The sequence below is a fragment of the Trichosurus vulpecula genome, chromosome 4, assembly GCF_011100635.1.
Source record: "Trichosurus vulpecula isolate mTriVul1 chromosome 4, mTriVul1.pri, whole genome shotgun sequence".
NCBI classification, from domain to species: domain Eukaryota; kingdom Metazoa; phylum Chordata; class Mammalia; order Diprotodontia; family Phalangeridae; genus Trichosurus; species Trichosurus vulpecula.
Genome location: NC_050576.1, coordinates 321,743,436 through 321,758,804, shown reverse-complemented (window position 1 = coordinate 321,758,804; position 15,369 = coordinate 321,743,436). Strand labels below are relative to the sequence as shown.

At 36.1% G+C, this 15,369-nt stretch overlaps 1 pseudogene; it reads right to left on the bottom strand.

Moving 5' to 3' along the window:
* Positions 1-13,748: 13,748 nt before the first annotated feature.
* On the bottom strand, positions 13,749-14,967 carry LOC118846299 (annotated as a pseudogene).
* Positions 14,968-15,369: the final 402 nt, after the last annotated feature.

Genomic DNA, 15,369 nt, shown 5'->3' with positions numbered 1-15,369 from the left:
TGAAGTCAGTAATGGTACTGCCTTTAAGCTTATGTCCATTGTTAGCCTTTTCTCAACATGGCAGATGCTTGCTGGTTTGAAGTAAATAAAAAATAAACCCTGAGATTACATCCCCTAGTTAAATCCTTACCAAGCACTTATTTTTTTTGTTATATTTACACAGCAATGCAGTACTTTTCAATAACAAAAAATTCCGTTTACATATGCATATAACTGTGGAAATGATATTGAAATGTCAAGCAATAAAACTTTCTAGCCATGTGTGTGCACAAAAATATGTGATATTAGCTAATAAAACAGAATTCATATCCTTCTTAAAACTCCATGTAGCTTTGTTGAACTCAATCTACTCAATGTATCTATAACTTTCTAAATGTAATTTTTATGTATTATAATTTGATTAATGAAATACCTCTTATTCTTGAAAAGAAATTTAAAAAGAATAACATAGGCATACACATTCACTTGCATATATCCTATAATCTTTCCACAACCCAACTTTGAAAAAAAAATAAAAGGCCTAGAAATTTCATGAGTATACATCTATGGATTAATATTTCAGATTTCTCTGTTTTAATTTTAATTCTTATAAGTCTCTAATAAAATCATTTACATTAAATCTTACTAAGTCACAATTATATCAGATGATCATAAAAATGAAGAAGAAAACTATAGATAAAATTTTTCCCATATTTTTCAGGTTCTTGGGGTGGAGATTTCAGTATGATTTTCAAAGAAGTGGAAACACAATTGCAATTATTATTAATTGGAGCAGTATACTTAACTTTCTTTATGCAGTCTTTAAAACAATAACATTCCAACTGTATATGTTATTTTCAGGAAGTATGTAATTATACTTGTTGTGGTGATTTTTTTTATTAAATTAGGAGCCTAAAATAATTATTTTTAAAACAACTCTATTAAATTTCTTATATTATAATACAGTAGTACTTTTAGTAGCTTTCCCTCTTGTTTTGAGGTTAGAATTAATCATAAAACCTTATGAAATGGAAGTGGCATTGTGAAGAGATAACTTACCTATAAAATGTAACATGAAAATGTTATTATTGAGGTTCCTACATTCCAAAAGATACAGAATTGGATCTAGATAATTCTATTATATATAATATATTTATACTCTTAACTCTTGTTTTGAGGGCAAAATAATCTGTCATCAGTACTGAATGCACAGGATAGTATCCCAGACCTCTTCTTAATTTACCTTTGTATTGAAATGAGCATAGACTTAATGACTGAAAATGCCCAGGAAATAGGCTGACATCAACAAGAAAAACAAAGATGAAGCAAAGAAAGAGACAAAGAGACTAGGAAGGTGCAAGAAAGACGATTGTGTCACTTTGGTGTCCAGGAAACCACTTCCATTTTATTTTTAAACCTTCCTGTTACCCCCATCCAAAAGTGTATTGGTAAAATATGAATCAACATTGTGTCACAATTTGCTCATTGATTCCAGAGCAAATGAGGACTACTAACACTTTTTATTTCATTTTTGAAAAGCTTTGTGGATGATAATATTGATGATTATACCAGAGATGAGGATGGAATGGAGAACTCATGGTATTTTTTATTCTTTCTTGAAATATGAGATGATATTGATATATCTATATATTTTTCTTAATATGATCACACGATTTTAGCTTTATTCGAGTTTTAAAAATTCTCATATAGTATCTTTAATTCTCATTGAGTTTCTAAAGATATGAATTACTCATGTGATTGGAAGTACATAACTTCCTTTTCTTTTCCTTTCAATTTATTGTAAAAGAGCTTTACCCTTTCTTAAAAAGGAGGTAGTTTTTATTTACTTCAAACCAGCAAGAAACTGACATGTTGAGAAAGGATAACAAAGGGCATAAAAGGGGAAATTTATAATGTGTTGGACTTTTTCCCCCCTTTGGACTATCTACTTAAAACATCCATTGTTTTCTCATCTAATCTTATGGGTGAGTGTACAAATATGGAGTGAAAGCAAATCATATTTCAAATTTGTACACTAGAGAGAGCCAATTCTTTCTGAGAAAAAATAAAACATACTTTCTCAAATATGATACAAATTTTCCCCTAAATTATCTCTACAGTTGCCTAACCCCTAAAGATCAGTGTTATCTTAGACCAATCTCATTTGTTTTTATGGCTTGATTTTGGCACTAGTAGATTAGGGTACTACTGAAGACACAGCATGGCTGGTTTTCATCATAACATTTGACAAGATATTGCTATCCTTTGGGTTAAAATGTAGAGGATGAATTGTTCTGAACATAGGCTGTGAAATATCCAGTTTGAAACATCTGATAGGCAGTTTATGATACCTTGAGGTCACGAAAAAGACTAAGGTTGGTCATAAAGATCAGAGAATTACGTGCATAGAGATGACAATTGATGGGAACTGATGAGATGACAAAATAAAACAGTATAGAGAGAAAAGAGAAGTGGTTACAGGACAAAGCATTTAGGTATATTATCAGTTAATTGGCATCGAGCAAAGGAAACTAAGAGGAGTGGTCAGTGTAGGCAAAAAAACAAAAGAAATCCGTGTCACCAAAACCTGGAAAGGAAAGAATATCCAGGATAAAGAGGGTGGTAACCAGTATCAAATGCTACAGAAAGGTCAAAAAAAGGTGGATTGAGAAAAGGCCATTAGGTTTCACAATTAAGAAATCATTGGTTACTTTGGAGAGGACAGGTAATATTAGACATAGGTTTAAGGTGATTTAGAAGAGAATAAAAAAAAGAGAAATTGGAAGCACTGAGGATAGATAATTGAGAAAAGGGAGAAATACAGGACAAAAGTTAGTGGTTTTTGTAGGATATAGGGGGGTGTGTTTTAGGGATGGGGGAAACTTGGACATGTATATAGCCATCATGGAAGGAATGAATAAAGTAGGAGAGATTAAATATTAGAGAGAAAAGCTGATAGTAGGAGAAATCCATAGGAGAAAATGTGAAGGGATGGAATCAAGGGTATATGGAATGGGAAGGTTAGAAGGCATAGGCAAGGAGAAGACCTACTTCTATTAGAGACTAGGGCAAAGGAGGATGTGATGTTGGAAATGATGTCAGGAGAATGGGGCATGAGAAGAGGGAGGAAAGAATCTAGCTTATGACTAATGACCTGAAAACTTCCTCAGCTGAGTGAGGGAAGTGGTGCCATGGACAGTTAGAGGAAAGAACAGATATTACAAGACGACCACTACAGGAAGGGGGAGAGCCAATTACGGATTAGTAGAAGAATTGCCTTGCTGTAGAGAGGGCCTGAATGTGATTAGCTAACAAATTTGTAGTTTGCCCACCTAATATGTTTGCAGGACTTTCTCTGGCTCTACATAATAGTATGTGAGTAGGAAGAAGGAGACAGAGGATGTTTTATAAAGCATAAGTAGGATAAAAAAAGAGAGCAAGCAATTTGTGAGTAGAGGATGGTACAGAGTTGAATTGATTCAGTAACTCTTGGTTGGAAATTAAAAAAGGAAAAGAATATAGCCTGTGGGGTATCATGATGACTAGTCTTTGTCCCTATTCTGTTCAACATTCTTATCAATGATATGGCTGAAGTTATAGCAGTCAGGTTTATAAAATTTCAATATATAAGTCAAAAGGATATTTAAAATTCAAGATGTCAGTGTTAGGACTATAACAATTCTTGCCAGGCTACAGTGATGAGTAGGCTCAAATAAGATTAAATATTAAAAGGAGAGATATACAGATTTATCTTTAAGTTAAAATTTCAACTTCACAAATATGGTATAGAAACCCAGACATGACTTGACAATAGCTCTTATTACAATAAACTAGGATTTTAGTAGAATAGTTCAATGAATTAACAGTATGACATAGCAGATTTTTAAAAATCTGACATTATTTTGGGTTTTGTTAAGAGAAGAATAATATTAATAATAAAGAAAGTGATAATCCTGCTGCACTCTGCCCTAATTATACCAAATTTGGAGTTTTGTGTTTACATGTAGCCATCATATTTTTGGAGAGACACAGAAAGAGGAAGAAAACCAAGATGGTAAAAGGATTGGAGATGAGAATACAACAGGACTTGTTGAAAGGACTATAGATTTTCATACTGAAGAAGCTGACTTTCCGGAGACATGATATAATTCTTCAAGCATTTGAAGGGCTGTCACATTGAAGAGGGATTCACCTTGTTCTATTTGATCCCAGGAAGTAGATGACAATGAGAAAAAGTTTACAGAGAGGAAGATGCTTGTATGATGTGAGGAAATATTTCATAATAACTAAAAATTTTTCAAAATACATTTATTGCAATGGAAGGTGGTGAGTATGCCTCAAACTAATGGTTTTTAAGTGGATGTTAGATGAGAATATGTAGGCAATGCTATAGATGGTATTGTTGGACAAGTAGAGATTGACCAAGATGTCCTCTGAAGATGAATACAACTTTGAGATAGGTTTGATTCTATGGTTTATCATAATGTTCAAGTAATTTAGAGTCAATCCAGTTGCATAACAGAATCTTAAGCATAGGAACAACTATAAAATATTGAAGTGTAAATACAATACATTCTGAGAGTAAGAAAAGGGGAAGGAAAAAGACAGCATGTGAGAAACATATTTTTTTGAAAAGACTTATTTCAGCACAATTTTTTGAGTTTAAAAAGACCCGATGTTTATTTGTTGTTGTCACTGCTGCTGCTGTTTTGGTAGTTTCCCTAGTGGTATCTCCCCTTCCTTTTGTCTCTCACCGATTTGACCTTTTTTAAACAAACTGTTTAATTCTAGTCCATTTCTTAACTGAACCAGGAAGTTTTAGAGATTATTGAAATTAGCAGCCAGAATTGTATGAAACCAATCACAAGCACAGATTTAGCATATAATAAGTTCTATCTTTTTACCTATTAGAACTCCCACATGGATGATCTGTGGAAATGCTTATTAAGAAGACAATCATTCCAACTAGTAACTCTTCTGAAATGTATTCTCATTACTATTGCAAGGTAGAGCAAGGCACTTCATGTGATAAGATGAGAGACCTTCAACAAATGCAAATAAAGAGTCATGGTTATGCCCTGGGCATGTAATCATGCTCAAATCTCATTTATGTGCAGATTAGATCTTGGTATGGGTAATATTTACTTCTGGCTGGAAAGGATGCTTTTATGTCCAGGGCACAACCATAACTCTTTTTAGTTGCACTTGTTGAAACTTTCTTTTCCCTTCCAAGTCATAACGTGCCCTGCTGAAGTACCTTCTATCACCTATCACATGAAGTTCAAAACTCCCATCATTTGCCTTGATCTGCCTTGCAATATTGTAACTTGAGGCATCTCATTATGAGTTCCACAAAGTCATGTAGATCTCCTTACTATACTGAAATATGTACAAGTCAAGAACTAATACAAAATTAGCATAACTTTAAAAAAATTATTTCAGGACAAACAAAACTGGCTCCAATTTTATATAACAGAATCTATAGGCGCTACTTCTTCAGAAATGATGATTAGAGAATATGGTAATGAGGGAATTCTATACAAATCTTATCTATGATAAATGAAAACTATGTTTACTGTCTTTCCTACAGGCATAGCCTACATTATATTTCTTTTCTCTTCTATGCTTCTGCTTGATAGTATGATGATCAGTAACATAACTGAAAGTAATTATTATCTATGAGGCAGCTGGGAATAATGAATAGAGTCAAGAAGACTAGACTAAAGTTCAGCCTCTGACAGTGGTAAATAAATAAAAGAGCTCCAATTCTGATTTGATTAGTAAGTATCACTTTAATGTTTTCTGCTCTTATCTCTGGGTTACTAGCTGATATTTTGTGCAGTTCTCACATAATTTATTTTCATTTCTCATTGGATTTCTTAATCTTTCTTTTGTCTTGTGCTAACTTAGAGGTTTTGCTATAATGGGTATATGGAAGCTGGCATTTCTCCTAAACTGGTGGGGATCCTCACTATATTTTATGTGCAAAAAAAAAACCAAACAGTGATTCATTGATCCTCCTTCCCTCCCTCCCTCCTTCCCTTCCTTCCTTCCTTCTTTCCTTCCTTCCTTCCTTCTTTTCTTCCTTCCTTCTTTCTTTCCTTCCTTCCTTCCTCCTTTCTTTCCTTCTTTCTTCCTTTCCTTCTTACCTTCCTTCTTCACTTCCTCCCTTTCCCCTCCTCCTCCTCCTTCTTCAATCAATTCTATTGCTTCTATTCCTCCCTCCCCATCTCCACGGAAGAAGAAAAAATAAAAAATAAAATATTAGTAACAAAATGAGCATAGTTCAGAAAACAATTTTTTTTTATTTTGGAGCCAATTTAGGATGTGCCTTGTCCAGGGTCACACAGCTAGTAAGTGTCTGAGGCTGGATTTAAACTCAGGTTCTTCTAAATCCAGAGCTGGTACTCTATCAACTGTACCACCTAGCTGCCTTTCAACAAATAGATTTTAACATCGTCCATGTCCAAAAATGTATGATGATCATAGACATTTTCCCATTCAGCCCTTTCTGTTCTATCCCTCTGTTTACTGGCCCCACCCCGCCAAGCCTTTTGCCTGGAGACCTCTATAACAATGAAGGTGAAAATTCCCCCTATATATAAATTCAGTTTAAACCTTACAGGTTACATTTGACAGTAAATCTTGCTTCCTCTGGAGCCCCAATCCCATTTTTCTTTGCTTATGAGAAAGAAGTTATAAAGAATCAAGTGAAATATACAGATCTTTCCCTTCAGCTGTTGTTTCCACCAAGAACAGAGAGAGAAGATTCCTAAGGAAATTCTTCTCAAGCTCTGCTCCCTGATTATGCTCTGGTCAGGTCATATGGTAGAGTGATTCTGACTGTTCTTTGGCTCTTCCCTCAGAGGGATGAGTGCAACACTGTGTCTTCTGCAGTTGGAAGACTACCCTATTTAAATGTCAGTGGAGTGTTTGTTGTTGTTGTTGTTTTTGGTTTGTTTGTTGTTTTATTTTTTTTTTCCTAAAGAGCAAGCCAAATTGGAATAAAAAAGATCCTTTTCACTTAAAAACTTGCAAGTCACTGCCTCAATCTAGTCACATGACTAAATCTGAGTTCTACTTTCCTTAGATCCACTGGTCTAGGGCAGTCAAGTAAGGGAAGACTGAATCATTACACCCTCTTTCTAACGACTTCCAAACTGACTACAGTAGTATTCTCCCAAACACTATTGTAGAAGATACTTGAGTGTCCAGTGATAATTTTGACATTTCTAACTTTGTCTAAATAAGCAAGATCTTACCATGGTTTTGTTGGAATATTAGAATATCTCATTTTTATTTCAGGTCCTCAGACCAAGAGGACATTTTTCACGTAGTTACCAATTCATGTGATACATCAGCTGTTGGGGGCACAAATTTTTATTTCCTGTGTTAAATACAATTACCAGTGCGAATTGAAGCTCATAGGCTTTGTATGGGAAAAGTAGACTTTAAAAGATTCTCCCCATAAGTCCTTTTGCAAACATGCAGGTGCCTTATGCATTGTTGATGCTCGATTGATTCCCTCTGTCTCTATTGTATCAACCACGATTCCTTGGCCTCAGTCTACAATCAGTTGACTGATCTGATCACTGATTTGATCTTATTAGTACTCTATTCATTCCCTTATTCCTCTAACGTCAGACACTACAGATGGAATGCCAAGAAAAGAAGCATTGTTTGAAATTGCTAGTGCCTAACTTTGCTCCTGCTTTGCTATTTCTCATTCATGTTCCCTTCTCTACTGCTCATGCCAGTGAATTTTCTGGTCTAACAGAGACGGGCACTTGAAACATGCCACCTATCTATTATTTCACATCAGGAGTCAGGCTTAGTTATAAGAGAGATCAGTAGAGAACTTTACCTAATTGCATTTGCATTTCCAGTATTTTTATATACTTTCTCTGGAATCTGCTTTTAAACTACGTTCTAAGCAAAAAATGAATTATGTGTTGATATCATCTTTTAACCCATATGAAGCTTCAAGTTGAAGATACTCATTTGGATTACCTTTTCCTCAATTCCATATTGTGAACAATCATGTCAACTAGGGTCATTTGAAGTGGTTTCTTTTCCCAAATCATACCAAAAATGGTATTTTTTTCTATCCAACACAGATTTATATACAATAATTATGATGTTTGTGAGCATGTGTGTATAGGTGTGTACTGGTCACTTAAAAATTTTTATCTAAGTGATAAAAACACATAATGCTATTATAGTCAAAAAGAAATATATATATATATATATATATATATATATATATATATATACATAATAGACATACATATACATCTATACATATACATATATATCAAATCTTTGAAACAACCATAGGATATAAGAACTTTAGATATCATTATACTCATAGATGAGCAAACTAAAGCTCAGAAAATTTAAGCTGCTTAAAGATAAAAAAGGGCTAGGTGACAGAGACAAAATTCAAAATCAAATTTCTTGTGAATAAGTATAACTATCTTTAATTACATTCATGTATAGATCTTATCATGCAATATAATAACTATAAAGTATTTAGCAATTAATTTGCAGAAAATTTGCTTTCTTCTTTGACCTTTATACTTTAAAGATCATAATGTATTTGCCACTACTAGGACTATCCTTTCATTCTCCTCACATTATGTTGACGCATGGCTTAACCTTCCCATTTTTTTTCTTTTTGCCCTTCTGGTCATAGGTTTCTCTTGTGACAAACTTTCCATTTGCCCTCTTGTGTAATTCCTCACTTATCATTTGTTCTGATTTGTTCATTATGACCAAGCATCTTTCCATTTCTTTTTGTCCTCAAGTGCAGCCCTTTGATTCCTTGAGGGCAGAGAATGTCTTCTGCCTCTGTGCGTTTCCAGAGCTAAGCACAGTGCTTGGCACATAGTAGGTGTATAATAAATGTTTATTGATTGATTGTTTGATTGGAGCAAGATGTACACTCCAATAAAAGACTTCAACCATTAGAATTCAAACATATATAAGTAAACACACACATATGTACATATGCACATACATATATTATGCATATAATGTATACACACAGACACACACACAAGGCAAAGGGCTGACATGGCACTCATAGTATACTCCATCGATCCTGAGGCAGGGCAATGGGCTAATCTAAACCACTTAATTGGGGGTACTGCTGAATTATCTAATAAAGAATGAGAAATAAGGGCCAAGTACCTGGAGAAACCTAACTCTAACAGGGCCACCACAAGTGACTGGGGAATGAGAAAATGCCAGATCTCTGGGGCCTCTTAGCCTTAGCAGACATACATTGTGGGGGCTGGAGTCCCACCAATCAAACTTTTTCACCAGCTCAAAAGAATGGTGCATGTTGGGAATAAATAGCAGGCCAGTGACTGGACAGGCTAGCATGTAATGGAAAGTAACTTAAAGTAAGACCAAAAAGGTAAGCAAAATCTATATTATGGAAAATGTTAAATGCTAGACTGGGGTGTCTTAATTTTTTCTATGAGGTAATGAGAAGCCATTGAAGATTTTTGAGTGAGTTTGGGGAAGGGTGACATAGTCATATCTCTGAACCAAATGAAATCAATATAGAATAAGACCATGAATACTCTCAAGTTTTGGGACAGGCAGTGTGGGGTAAGGCAAAGTTAGACAACCTCAGGACTTCTCAGATATTGTTTGTATTCTGGACCCCTTTGGTAATCTGGTGAAAACTACAGATCCCTTCTCAGAATCATATTTTCAAATGCATAAAGTAAGACAGATTGGCTTATAATGAAATCCAATTATGTTGAAATTAATTACCAAACAATTTTTAAAAACCAAGTTCATGGGCCCAAGCTAGGTTAAGGAGCCCTGGAATAGATGATTTACGAGGTCTCTTCTACCTCTATTCTAATGATGCAAAAAATTAATCAATCAGCAAGTATTTGTTGTATGAAGTTTGGATTTAGTCAAAGGACCACACCTGAGGACCTGGAGGGCCGCATGCGACCTCGAGGCCATAGGTTCCCCGCCCCTGGGCTAGCCCTATTTTCATTTCTTCATAGACTAAAGTATTCCATGACTCACAGACACATAATATCATGGGCTGATTATTAGTATTTTTAAAATTGGCCATTTTGTCAGGATGAAGCTTGCAGTCATCCAAAGAACAGAGCAGTTCCTAAAGGTTTTCTCTTGTTTATTTTTGAGTCTAGTTCATTTTCCATTTTCACTGTCAATCCGAGGTACATGCAATTATAGATAAATTCTATAATTTGTCCATCCGACTATAAATCATAGGCTAGACAATGGGCATTCTGTTTGCCAGAATCTGAGCAACAAATCACACCACTGACTTTTTAGAGCAAAGATCAAAATTAATACAAAATTAGAAGAACAAAAATGAGATAAAAATATAGGATGGATCTATGATTATAACTGTAATCTAACCTACTTAAAAAGTCATGTCCTGGAAAAAAAACAGAAAATATTCATTAATGGAAAGAACCTTGACAGATTATAACCTTTCCTTAAAGAATTTTAACCATTGTAAGTCAGTGACCATAATGAGAGAACAACAACAACAAAAAAAAGTCATGTATATATTAAGTAGAGAGATATGACCTCCAAGGGCAACACTGCTTTAGAATAAATCCATTTACAAAATCTTACACAGAATGATGGTGGAAGATCATTGCACATATTGAGCCATGATAGAAAGTAAAACAGAGAAGGGAGGGAAACAAGCTCAAAGAAGGCATGATAAGAAATCTAAGTGAGCAAAGGTATCCATAAAGTATTTAAGGCCAAATCAGGAAGGAAAACAAATGGAAGGAAAAATGGAGAGGGCATAACTTCAAAATCATAGTATAAGAAATTATAACCCAAATTATGGGATTTTATTTTGCATAGTGACTAATTAAAGAAGCAGCTTTGACCTAAAAGAAACAGTAGAGGCTTTGACATAAAAATCTTCATCAGCTGCCTATTCAAGGTTGAATAAGTTCCCTAATTTCTCTGGGCTTCAACATCTGAAATAAATAAAAGGTATAGATGAAATGACTTCTAGAGTTTCTTGATGTTTCTTGAGCTTTGGCAGCTCTAAATTCTATGAGAGACTTAGGTAAAAAGGCATATGTTCACATAGATGTTTTTCAGCTTACTGAACTGTTTCACAAAAGAATTGTGGCCTCCTCTACTTTAACATGGACCTCATAGTTATTCCACTCATTTAAGCTATATTCCTTATTAATATCAGTTGTGGCAGCCAAATCACTATGAAGGCAGTCTCTATTAGTTGCTAAAATAGCCTAAGTAAGGAACTAATCTCTTCATTCTAAGATATATCATTAAAGGCTTAGGACCAGGGAGTAAATTGGACAATGAAAAGATCTGGCTCATTTCATGACTACAAAACCAATCTAGCAAAGGTTACATATCAGAACTGCAAAACAGAAAACATTTAAATATGAAGTGAAAGTAATAAATTGTTTCCTAAACTTGTTAATGAGGCTGTCTACTTAATAATATTTATGAGAAACCCACCAGAGAATGGAAGATGAAGAAGGGACTTTTTGATGAATACTTAGCAGGTGCAGTAAATCTCAAAAGATTATAGTGTATTAAAAGGCTATATTCATTAAATATGCTAGTGTTTGTTTTAGTGGTTTTCTATGAAAGAGCAAGAAAGAGGCATCTATAATTGCATGATTTTTTTTTGTTTCCACAAAGCTCCAGGGACATAAAAATAAAACAAACATTTATCACCTCTGAAAGGGAGAAGACTTAATATTTTACTAAGCCTGGTACAGAAATTTGAAATTACAAAATATAGACTGATTTTTTTGGAAAGTTCCACTATAATGCGGTTCTATACCTTTTTTTGTCATAGCCTTCCTTGGGAGGCTAGTGAAGCCTATGGATTTCTTCTCAGAATAATGTTTTTAACTGCATGGAAAAAAATACAAAGGAATACAAAGGAAAACATCTACCTTGAAATAAAGATGTTTTACCTCCAACTAAGTGGAGGTCTAACTCCCCCAAAATGTAACCTGGACTCCCAGTTAAAAGCCCTATCTACTGTACTCTGTATAAATGCCTAACTATATAGTTATTAAACTAACATGTTAGCAATTTTTAAAATAGCTTGGTATAACGGATAGACGGCTGGCCTGAAATCAGGATGATCTACATATACATCTTGCCTCTTACTCATACCATTTGGTTACTTTAACATTTCAATTTCTGAGACAATTGACTAAGAACATAAGCTTTGGATGACTTGCAGACCTGTCTATTTAAGGAAGTTTCCTCATTTAGTATTTCCAACAGCAATGAAATTATAGATTCAGAATTGTTTTTTTTTTCCTCTAGCCAATGGTTGATTAATGTTATAAAGTTTACTTTTTAAGTAAGTATTTTAAGATTATTAAGGAAAATAATATGTTGTTATCTTAGTGTTATACCCTGAAGAGTAATATTTTGAATTCTCATTTTCAATACATTGCTATGGCAGTAATTATCTCAAATTTACAAGTTTGTATGTAATGTCGGACAATGTTTATTCTACATGCTGACTCTCAGTCTATTCTTCATATGAGATATTGTGAGCTAACTAAGATTGTGTTTCACACCAATGTTGGCAAGTGAAACTCAAACATATTAGAGGGGTAGTGAGTAGGAGCAGAGGTCTGAAATTTGTGGCAGAATCCTTGATTCAGATCCCAGCCACGTCTGTGAATTTCTACCTCTATGACATTGGGCAGTGACAATTTCTTGGGGTTTTAGTTTCATTGTGTGTTAAAGAAAAAAGGTTGGACTCCATGGCTTTACCAGCTCTTCCTAGATAAATATTTATGATACCTGATCCTATGAAATTTCAGATCTGCTTCTTTCTACCTGTTTGACCTTGGGCAAGTTACTTTACCTCTCCAGGCCTCAATTTCTACACCTATACAATAAGGGTGTTATACTTAGTGATCTCTGATATCCTCTGTTACTCCAAATCTATGAAACTATGAAATTTTGACCTCTTCTATGCCCTCCCCAAATTCATGAGAGCAATCAGCTTTACTCATTATCAGTCATGGATTGATGGACTGGTTTGTTCAGTGGCGAAGATAACACCCTCTTCTGGTTGCTGTTGCTTCATTTAAAAACATCCAAAGGATATTATACAAAGAATTTACAAATCCTTAACTACTCTGGTGCAGTAAGAGATGTTTTTTTTTTTTTTCTTTAACGTGTGCACTTTTATTTGAACTGGTCTTAAGTCAGTGTACAGGTAAAGCTCCTCCCCTCTCCCAAGTACTGGCACCAATCTCAAAAAACTCGCAGGGAGATTGTAAAGTCTTCATTCACATCTATGTTGGGGGCAGGGAGGGAATTTAGGGGGCCATTCATTATGGCTGACAATTTAAAAAAAAGGAACAAGTATTAAGGCGGAAGATACAAAAAGTTTTTTTGTTTTTTAAAGTATTACGTAATTTACATGTAAAGCAATACTAGTACCTTCCCCCCCTCCCCACTCCCCCACTGGATTTTTGTTACATAGCTCCTTTGCTCTAGCAGAGGACAGCCTTCACAGAGGCTTGTAACTCTGTAACAATGCATTATACAATATTTGGAATGACTATTAAAAAAAACAAAACAAATGTACAATCCGAGTCCTGAAGACGCACTGTAGAACTTTGGGGATGTTTGCCTCCAACACACTTAGACTGCTCATCACCTTCACCGTTCCAGTTTTTAAATCCTGAGTCAAGCGCCAAAACAAAACAAAACAAAACAAAAAAACAAATAAAGCCATGCCAATCTCATCTCTTTTTTGGGCAATTATCATGTCACACCCTTTGACAAAAAAAAAAAAAAACAATCAAATAACCACAAACAGTCCATTTAGAAACATTTGCGGTGGACAATGGAGGGCCCAGATTCATCATACTCCTGCTTGCTGATCCACATCTGCTGGAAGGTGGAAAGAGAGGCCAGGATGGAGCCTCCAATCCAGACAGAGTATTTGCGCTCAGGTGGGGCAATGATCTTGATTTTCATTGTGCTGGGAGCTAGGGCTGTAATCTCCTTCTGCATCCTGTCAGCAATGCCTGGGTACATGGTGGTACCACCAGACAATATGGTATTGGCATACAAATCCTTACGGATGTCAACATCACACTTCATGATTGAGTTGAAGGTAGTTTTGTGGATTCCACAGGATTCCATACCTAAGAAAGATGGTTGGAAGAGGGCTTCTGGGCATCGGAGCCTCTCGTTGCCAATGGTGATGACCTGACCATCAGGGAGCTCATAGCTCTTTTCCAGAGAAGAGCTAGATGCAGCAGTGGCCATCTCCTGCTCGAAGTCTAGGGCGACGTAACACAGCTTCTCTTTGATGTCACGCACGATTTCCCTCTCAGCTGTGGTAGTGAAACTGTACCCTTTCTCGGTCAGGATCTTCATGAGGTAGTCATGGCCAGCCAGATCCAGACGGAGGATGGCATGGGGAAGGGCATAACCTTCTTAGATGGGCACAGTGTGGGTCACACCATCACCAGAGTCCATCACAATACCAGTGGTACGACGAGAGGCATACAGGGACAGCACAGCCTGGATGGCAACGTACATGGCTGGGGTGTTGAAGGTCTCAAACATAATCTGAGTCATCTTTTCTCTATTGGCTTTGGGGTTCAGGGGGGCTTCTGTCAGCAGCACAGGGTGCTCTTCAGGGGCCACAAGGAGCTCATTGTAGAAAGTATGATGACAGATCTTCTCCATGTCATCCCAGTTGGTGACAATACCATGTTCAATGGGGTACTTCAGGGTCAGAATACCTCTCTTGCTCTGGGCCTCATCCCCCACGTAGCTGTCTTTCTGGCCCATACCCGCCATCACACCCTGATGTCTGGGGCACCCAACAATGGAAGGGAAGACGGCCCGAGGGGCATCGTCTCCTGCAAAGCCAGCTTTGCACATTCCGGAGCCATTGTCGACCACGAGAGCAGCAATATCATCATCCATGGAGAACTTTGAAGTGGCAAGTTTAAACCCTTAAGAGAGAGAGGAGGTGGTGCCGCACCTGGAGGCAGGGGGGAGGCAAGTGCACGCTGGGTGGAAGAGCTCACAGCTACTGCAGTGAGAGATGTTAATATATGTTGACACAAAATAGAGAGTCACTAGTTGGTCTGGTACAGCACTACGTGCCATGGACATAGACGGGAGATGGTACACATCCTCCAAGGATCATATTTGGCTAGAACATTAGGAGTTATATGCATTTTCCCTCCACCAAGGCTTTGCCTTGAGGGTATCTGTATAAAGAAAGAGAAATCATCCAAGAATCTGTTTTCCCACTGCTTACGTTGTCATCTAACTGTAACACTGCTTCTCTCTTTGTATGGAGAAAAAGAAGGTGTGGAAACCTGAAAG